The sequence below is a fragment of the Hibiscus syriacus genome, unplaced genomic scaffold (assembly GCF_006381635.1).
Source record: "Hibiscus syriacus cultivar Baekdansim isolate YM2019G1 unplaced genomic scaffold, ASM638163v2 tig00110503_pilon, whole genome shotgun sequence".
Lineage (NCBI taxonomy): Eukaryota > Viridiplantae > Streptophyta > Magnoliopsida > Malvales > Malvaceae > Hibiscus > Hibiscus syriacus.
In genome coordinates, this window is record NW_024062764.1 from 3,982,347 (window position 1) to 3,988,570 (window position 6,224).

A 6,224-nucleotide genomic window follows, 5' to 3' on the forward strand; every position below is an offset into this window, starting at 1 on the left:
ACTTTGGTTTTGCAAAATTTTGACCTAAATTTTTTTTTCTTAATGTTTATGCATAGATTTTTTGTTTAAATATTATAAAGTTTTAATGCATAACATTTTCAAAAACTTTATGCATGTTCTCTTAATCTCTATAATCAACATTGCATAATGTTTTATATGTGAATGGGTTAAAAGTATAATCTTTTGAAAAATAAATTTGATAAAAGATACAATGTTTTATTTTAAATGATTGCAAAATTGATTAACATTGCATCTATTTTCGATTATGCTTGTTGGTCATAAAATAGGGATATATATATATATACATGATGCATTTAGATTTTATTAATATGACTATTTTGTGCCTAGTTTCTAGGGGATGAACATGATGATTTGTTATGGTATAGGAGACTAGGACATGCTAGTATGAGTGTTTTGCAACGGCTAATTCAAGGTGATTTAGTTCGAGGGTTGCCTAAGCTTAAATTTGATAATGATAAAATCTATAATGCTTATGCTAAAGGAAAACAAAAGCGAGTTTTTTTAAATCCATTAATGATGTATCAACTAGTAGAGTTTTAAAATTGATCCATTTAGATCTTTTTGGGCCAACTAGAACTACTAGCTTGGGTGGAAAACAATATGCATTTGTCTTGGTAGATGACTATTCTAGATATACTTGGGTTCTATTTTTAAATACTAAAGATGAAGCATTAGAACAATTCATCACGTTTGCAAAAGTAATCCAAAATGAAAAGGGTTACTCTATAACTAGTGTTAGGAGTGATCATGGCACTAAATTTGAAAATCTTGGATTTATTGAATTTTTTAATTCTAATGGTATTAGTCATAATTTTTCAACACCTAGAACCCCTCAACAAAATGGAGTTGTTGAGAGGAAAAACCGAACTTTAGAAGAAATGGCTAGAATCATGCTTTGTGAAAATAATTTCCAAAATATTTTTGGGCGGAAGCCACAAATACTGCTTGTTATGTTGTTAATCGAGTAATGATTAGGCCAATTTTAAAGAAAACTCCATATGAAATTTTCAAAAATAAAAAGCCTAACATTAGCTATTTTCATCCTTTTGGATGTAAATATTTTGTTTTAAACAACGGTAAAGAAAACCTTGGCAAATTTGATGCTAAAAGTGATGAAGGAATTTTTCTGGGTTACTCCTTAAATTCTAAAGCTTATCAAGTATTTAATAAAAGAACTTTAGTTGTAGAAGAGTCTATACATGTTGTTTTCAATGATAATCCCCTTCCAAGGAAGGATTCTTGCGTGAATGGTGATGTAGGTGTTATAAATACAAATGATGTTAGACATGAAGTTGGAGAACCATCATCAAAGGAATAAACAAAGAATGAGGAAACTCATGATCCTCTTGAGAATCCAACCATTGAAGAAAGGGAAGTATCTTATCCAAGAGAGTACAACTATGTCAAGGGTGGTGAGATTATAGGTGATCCATCCAAAGGGGTAACAACTCGATCTTCTCTTAGAAATATTTGTAATTATGTTGCATTTATTTCATGCATAGAGCCTAAGAATATTAAAGAAGCATTAAATGATGAACATTGGATTATGGCTATGCAAGAAGAGTTAAATCAATTTGAGAGAAGTAAAGTATGGACATTAGTTGAAATGCCTAGTAATAAATCTACTGTATGTACTAGATGGGTATTTAGGAATAAGCTTGATGAGAGTGGTAATATAGTGAGAAACAAGGCTAGACTTGTTGCTCAAGGGTATACTTAAGAAGAGGGCATAGACTATGATGAAACATACGCTCCCGTAGCTAGGATGGAAGCAATTAGAATGTTATTAGCATTTGCATGTTTTCATGAATTTAAATTATATCAAATAGATGTTAAAAGTGCATTTTTAAATGGTTTTATAAAAGAAGAAGTGTATGTGGAACAACCTCCAGGTTTTGAAGATTCAAAATTTCCAGATCATGTTCTTAAATTGACAAAAGCTCTTTATGGTTTAAAACAAGCTCCTAGAGCTTGGTATGAAAGATTGTCAAATTTTTTAATTAAAAAAGGTTTTTCAAAAGGAAAGGTTGACACTACATAGTTTTTAAAGCATAAAGGTAAAGATTTGTTAGTAGTTCAAATTTATGTTGATGATATAATATTTGGTTCTACTAATGATGTTCTTTGCCAAGAATTTTCTAAGCTAATGCAAAGTGAGTTTGAGATGAGCATGATGGGAGAGCTCTCATTTTTCTTGGGACTCCAAATCAAGCAAAGAAAAGATGGCATCTTCATTAATCAAGCTAAGTACGCCAAAGATATGCTCAAGAAGTTTGGACTGGAAAATAGGAAACCTCATGACACTCCAATGAGCTCTTCAACAAAGCTTGACTTAGATGAAGGAGGTAAATGTGTAGATATTAAATTATATAGGTCAATGATTGGCTCTTTGCTTTATCTAACTACAAGTAGACCGGACATTATGTTTAGTGTTTGCTTATGTGCTAGATTTCAATCATGTCCTAAGGAATCACATTTACTAGCTGTTAAGAGATTCTTTAGATACCTTAAGGACACTCCTAGTTTAGGACTTTGGTATCCTAGAGACTCTAGTTTTAGCTTGCATGCCTTCTCTGATACGGATTATGGAGGATGTAAATTAGATATGAAAAGCACCTCCGGTACTTGCCAATTCCTTGGAAATATGCTGATTTCTTGGTTTTCAAAGAAACAAAATTATGTTGCATTATCTACCACTGAAGCGGAATATATTTTAGCCGGTAGTTGTTGTGCACAAGTTTTATGGATGAAACAACAACTTTTTGATTATAGAATTGAAGTAGGTACTATTCCTATCAAGTGTGACAATACTAGTGCTATTTGTCTCACTAAAAATCCCATCAAACACTCTAGAACTAAACACATTGAAATTAGACATCACTTCATTAGAGACCATGTCACTAAGGAAGATGTAGTTCTAGAATTTGTTGATACTTTGCATCAATTAGCGGATATTTTTACAAAACCCTTAGATAAGGAAAGGTTTTGGACACTTAGGAGAGGATTAGGTTTAACTGACCTATATTCACTTAGTGTTTAAAATAATTCAGCACTTTTAATAAATACTGAAAAATGCTCATAATAGTAATTTTTGATTGCATTCATTGCTATTAGTTAGGGGGAGTTTATGATTCTTGATGAAAAATTAATTTTATGTTCAAATATCGATTAAAGATTAATTTAATTGTTTGAACATAATTATTTTTCAATATATGAGTTGCCTATACCACTAGAGAAGATTAATTTAGCATTTTGTGTGCTTAAAAATTGGATTTTAGCATTTTGGTGCAGAGGGAATCGATCCCTCCTCATGAGGGAACCGATACCCCCTTGGTTCTGTTAAATCGGGCAGAATACCCAAAATCCCAAAATACTCAAACCCTCTTCCGCCGTTCTCTCTCAACTTTTCTCAAATCTCCATTTTTGCCTCAAATCAACGATATTAATCGGAATTTGAATCAAATATCATCTTCTAAACCTATTGGAATCATTAAAATCGTGCAAACAACATCTAAATCCCCTCAATCTTCATCTTTCAAGGTAAATTTTTCTAAACTCTCTATTTCATTGATTTTGAACATAGGATTAGTTTTAATTAGTTCTAGGTTGAAATAGTGATCGGGCATTGATTTTTTAGTGATTAGAAACTAGATGTTACAACTAATTTCATCAAAAACACAAGAATTTTCCAAAATTTTTAAATTTTCGAAATTAAAAAAAATGTTAATTTTCAAATTATTGTGTTTTGATTAAATTATGTTGTTGTTATGAAAACTATACATATATTGTTTCTCAAAACCATATTTTTCAAAAGTTTTTCAAAAACTTTGCCCATTAGAATTGATTTAGAAAACCTTGAAATATTGAGGACTCAATTGAGTTTTGGGATTAATTGAATTGCATACATTTGTTTTTAAAATTGCAGGTTATCCAATCTATTCTGATTTCCTTTACCATGTCCAATCCTAAACGTGCTAGGTCTTCATCTAGTCGTTCTAGTCGTTAACCAAATCCACCTCCAAATCCTCCTCCTATTCCTCAAAATCCTATTCCAAATCTTGATCCTAACTTGACTATCCAAAATTCTTGTTTCAATCAACCGGGTCCTAAAGATTATCGTTATTGGTTTTACCAATATTTTGACTCGTATAAGATTAGGGAAGAACGTATCCCATCTCTTCAAGCTATGGTTGCTATTAACTTTAAATATCTCCCTATCTTGCACGAATGGAAATTTGATAAACTTTTCGAACTTGAACCCGTTGTCTATCATTAACTTGTTCGTATCTTCTATTGTAATGTCGTTTGTATCAAAAATCGTGACAAAACCAAAACCATAGGAGTACGTTCCTACCTCCTAGTTCAATATTTCCATCTTGATCCGGCTTACATAGCCAATGCCTTAGGCTTGGATAATGAAGGTTTATCAAATGAAAAACAAGTTTTTGGCTTACGATATAAACGAAATGATAGTGCAAGTGTTCTAGATCTTCGTGAGCATTTTCTTCATCTCATGATCACTTGGTGGTTTCGACCATCCGGGGGTCGTTATTCTACTCTCAGAGCTTTAGATCTTTGGTGGTTGCATTGTTTTGAACACAATATAAAAATAAACCTTTCCGAGATTATCTTTGCTGAGATTGTTGAAACCGTTAACCTAGTGCCAAATAAGAAACTCTGTTCTTCACTAGTTTACGGTTGTATCCTTAGTAATCTCTTTTCTAAAGACGAGCTTCAAGTTGGTCTAGATGCCTCCTTTCCTCTTAAGAAACAAATCAATCTTCTTTCTTTAACAAGAGCGGGATGGGTCAAAAATAAAGAAACCGGTGAATGGGTTCGATCTTCTGCAACTACTCTGGGAGCTAGTTCTTCACAAGCTCCACTCGAAGCTGACGAAGATCCAGAGTTTGAACAATTAATGAGGGATATCGATGAAGCCGAATATGAGCCTGAGCAACCCGAGGAGCACGGACAACAATCGACTCAAATGCCTCCATATTTGCAATCCTTTATGGAGACATTTGATTTCCGATATGCGACCATGGATTCGCGTTTTACTTCTATAGAGTCCCATTTATCCACAATGGGAGCTCAACAATTAGAGATTCTCTAAGAGATACGAACAAACAACGCTTCAATGAATGAACGTATTGATGCACTCTCACACGAGATGGCCGCTATGCGAGCTCGTTTTCCTCCTCCCGATCCTCCTACGGATGTTTGATTCTATATTTTGCTTTGAACTCCAAACTTATTGTTTAAACATTTTGAATATTTTGGAATGTTTGAATTTGTGGATTGTGAATTTGTTTGGATTTATGGATGGTGTGAACTTATATGTTTGGTGTGATTTATTCATTATTGCATCATTTACATCATTATTAGCAATATGACCAATTTTGCCATATCACATTGTTTATGAATATTGATTATGGAACTAATGGCTAACGTTTCTCTTGATTGTGATCTTAGCAGCTTATGCATACATATACCTAATCAATTGGCTAAATGATTTTCACGTTTGTTTGAATCTTTTTGATTTAACAAAAAGGGGGAGAAGTGTGTGTTTTTAAAAATGATAAATGGGAGAAGTGTTAAAGTAAGGGGGAGTAATTTCAAAACTTGATTTCAAAATCTTAAAATTACTAAAATGTTTTGTTATATCAAAAAGGGGGAGATTGTTGAAAACATTTTGATATTTCGATATAACAAATTAAGTTAAATGAATTTTAAGATTTTTCAAATGATTTTCTAAGTATATTCGATATAATTATTCGAATATCAAAATATTACTCCAAATATTTCAAAAATCATTTTTAATCCTTACTTAAGTGTAAAATTAAGTTTTAATCTTAAAACAATTTCAAAATAATCTTTCAAAGTATTTCGAACCATTTCAAAGCCAAAAATTCCAGATTGCTCAGAGGGAACCGATTCCCCCCCAAGGGGGTACCGATTCCCCCTGAATGGTTTAGCTCCGAGATTTCCAGAATGCTCGGAGGGAACCGATTCCCCCATAGTGGTATCGATTCCCCCCTGATCAACGGTCAAAATATTTGAATTTTACACTTAGGGAACCGATTCCCTATGAAGGGGAACCGATTCCCCCACGCTCCAAGCTATTTTATTAATTGTTTTCACACTAAAACGGCTATATAATCTTCACTAATCATCCCCAACGTTCATAAGTGATTCAAGATGTA